Source organism: Elephantulus edwardii, unplaced genomic scaffold (genome assembly GCF_000299155.1).
Source record: "Elephantulus edwardii isolate Elephantulus edwardi_28Jun2011 unplaced genomic scaffold, EleEdw1.0 scaffold00029, whole genome shotgun sequence".
Lineage (NCBI taxonomy): Eukaryota > Metazoa > Chordata > Mammalia > Macroscelidea > Macroscelididae > Elephantulus > Elephantulus edwardii.
The window spans coordinates 11,993,506-11,997,205 of record NW_006399779.1 but is presented as its reverse complement, the minus strand read 5'-3'; positions in this window follow the sequence as shown (position 1 = coordinate 11,997,205).

Genomic DNA, 3,700 nt, shown 5'->3' with positions numbered 1-3,700 from the left:
TTTCTTTTTTTTTTTTTTAAATATTTTATACTTCTAAAAATAAATTGAGAAGGAATTGTTTTGAATACTGTACATGGTTAGAGAACAACTATGTGACTGAATAATTCTGTGAAAAGCCTTCTTGAAGTTGTGAGTTACTTAGAAATGAACAAAATTTGTAATTAGGCTAATTAAGCTAGTGATTCCTATATATTTTGTACTCACAGGGAACTAACTGACTAAATAACTTGAATGCTAGTAGTCTGTCCTTTCGTAGACAATCTGTTCTTAAATTTAAAGACTTCAGTACTACCAGCCTTTATTATATTATTTACATATGCATCGCTTTTGAAATGTAGTATGTAAATGTATGTAGTGTATTGTTTACTAACAAGATTCTTCACATTGTCTCATGTAGTCTAAATTTGTAAATACTGTTTCTGTTTTGTTTCTCCTTTATAAATTTTACTGTCTAACTTTGTGATACGTGATATGAATTTTATGTTAAAATTAAATGTTTTCTTGGAACATTTTTGTAATTACATAATTGAGAATTTGGAATGAAATCCTTTAAATGTCAAAAGCTCCCATTTTAAAAGCAGATTTGGTTGTGACTTACTTTGTGTACTTGCCCATTTTCCATAAACTGATACCAATGAGCGTGCTTTTAGGATGAAAGGTGGAGTGGACAGACTTTGACCTGATACCAAAATACTTGGTGTATCCAAGTAATTTCTGGCTTTGATTCTAACTTTTTGTGTGTTCCACCTCCTGTTTTCCCCCGAAATAGCTCTTTTGTAGGGGAATCACAATGACTTCTAACACCATGTTCTCGGAGTTAGGCCAAACTTCACAGGGCACAGTCCTCTGCATGACTCCTCTCACTCAGCATGGTCCCCAGGCCGTCCTCACTTACTACAGCGTACTGCAAATTCCCACTTGTTCTTAGCTTGACCAGTTCGTTTGAATAACTCAAAAATCACTAAAAACACCATGGATAAAATTGTTTTATTACATAAAAACAGAAATGAGAACCAGCCAGAGGGAAAACAGTACAGTGTGAGATCTGAGAAAGTGCCAAATACAAAGCTTCCATTGTCCTCTGCCTGTGAGAGATCTGGGAAAGTGCCAGATGCACATGCCATTACCCTTGCAGCACATCCCCTGTGACAATCTAGAAACTACTGGCAGGCAAGGAACCTCGGTGTCTAGGGTTCATAATTGAGGTGTCAGCACATAGGCATTACCTTGTGATTGAACTCCATCTCTAGCCACTTTCCCTCTTTTGGTGGTCTGGCTCTCACCTGGCTAAAAGTTCCAATCCGCTAATCACATGGTATGTCCTTCTGGTTAGGCCAGCCCTCATCTTGAGGCATCTTAGTATAAGCTATTTGTTGTGGTCCCAGGGATCCCATGGGGAATGCTAAAGATTTAGAGGTTCTCTCCCAAAAACTCAGAGCAAACACTATGTAGTTTTGTGAATACACAAGTTAGAGGTAGCCGAATCACACAGATAAGCAGCTGCCACGTAGACCATGAAGATAAACTTTTCTTTTGACACATGTCAGAAGGGCCTGAAATAGTGTACATTTGCTCACTGACATGCTCACTTGGTTCTAAGTACAAGGTCATTTTCAAAAATGAAAATGAATACATCAGATCACAAAATTGATGACATCCTCGCTGCCTAGTTGCAGAATGAGGGTCCAGCCACATTAACATACAACATGAATAAGGATGACAGAAGAATTTATGCCTTTAAACTAGTGTTGGAGAAGTGAAGTAAATACCCCATGGACTGCCAGAGGACATACAGATCTGTCTTGGAGGAAGCAACCGAAACGTTCCTTACAGGCGAGGTTATTGAAACTTGGTCTCTCACACTTTGGTCATGTTAGGATCCAGGACTAGTCATTGTGAAAAGACATCATTCTGAGAAAAATGGAGGGTCAGAAAATGAAGAGGACCCTCAACAAGAGGGGCTTGAGTGTGACAGAGTGTGTGGATGGTGTAGGAGAGGGCAAGGTTCAGATGTTCCTAAGGTGGCTGTGAGATGTTACTGACTTGACTGCATCTAACAGAACTAGTGATGCCTTTCACACCAACTTTGCTGCCAAATGTTACATTAATGCACAAAAGAAGGGAGCTTTGAGTTCATGGTCAGGATTTGTGCTGCCATCCCAAACGTAAGTGGTTCGAATCCACCAGAAAGATGGGCAATTATCTCTGAAAACCCACTGACGAGAGTACGTAAAAAGAATGCACAAAGTAGCCTGATTTTACTATTGTGAATGTGAAATACTGAGGACCAAAGTAGTCAGTAAAAGAATAATTCATTTTTCTGTATATTTTTCACTTAATAGCTTAGTATCAGGCTACCAAGTCCTTCTAAATTGGCCCTATCAGTTTTTTTCTCCAATAAAACAGCAATTGAAAAGTAGAGTAGGGAATAAAGGCATGCTCTCTAGCCAATTTTTCTTTGTTTTTCTGAGTAACTTGTCCAAGTACTTAAGACACCCTGAATCTAGACTCCTGCCCAAATCCTTGCTCTTCAGAATGCAAGCTGGCTTTTCCACCAACATTCTGATTCTCTTAGCATGCTAAATGAGTGATCTCTGGTTCGCACCCTGTGTCACTCAGGCGGCATAGTCTGTAGGGAGTTGTGCTGCTAAGGCAAACGTGGTGTCCCTTTGGCCACTTGAGATCCATCCGTGGCTCCTTGGGGAAATGGTCAGTCTGTGGGATTCACAGGCTCTGAAAACCCACTTGGAGGTCAGCTGTGAGTTGATTCCAACTCAATAGCACTGAGTTTGAGGGTTTTTTGTTTGGTTTTTTTGAGATTTAAAAAAAAATTTTTTTCCTAATTATTTCTGTCAGTACACCATTAAATAGGACTTGACTGGTACAGGAGGAGATTGTCCCTCCTCCTCCAGCAGAGCATTTGGTGGATTCAAAGCATGCACCTCTGAGATTTCAGTGCAGCTTCTTGCCAGTAGGCCATCAGCGTTCACCCAGTTTGAGTTTTGAATTCAGACTACAAACTTCCAGATGAATAAACAAAAATGGAGGTGTTGTGCAATACTTTCTTACCTTAAGTCTCAAAGATGGTCTCATATTCTGTGACATTAGTCTCTTGGAAAATGGTTAGTACTGCTGGCCTGCTGTTCTCCACTCTCAATCTGACCATGCTCTAAAAGCTAAATCTGTGGTGGGCGGGATACTTTCCATGTGCTAAACCGAAGCTTCACATTATATTTGCACCTTAAAATAATGGTTTAAACAGTGGTTCCAGAACAGAGCAGTTCAATAAGCTTTTAAATCCTTAACAAGTTTAGTTCCATATAAATTGCAGGGAGGGTGGTATGAGGAGCGGGGCCTGACAGTGAGGTATCTGGAGTTGTACTGGGGAGACTGGGCGGATGGTGTAGGGTAAGGTACCTCTAAGTTGGGAGTAATAACTGAGTTAACCACATAACCAAAGATTGTGAGCAGGATCCTTGGGGAACAGCAAGGCTGAGTAATCGAGCAGCCAGGCTGCGGTTCAGAGTGCCAGCAAAGCATGTGTTTCAACAGCGCTGGAGAAATTGAAAAATGTGTTTGAGGGCTTTGTTTTTTTAAAATTTTATTTTCTAAATTTTAATGAACATTTACAGAGATTTTGGGTTTCCATTCATTCATTGCCGCACTTTTCTCCCTGCTAGCCCTCTAGTTCGTAAATGAA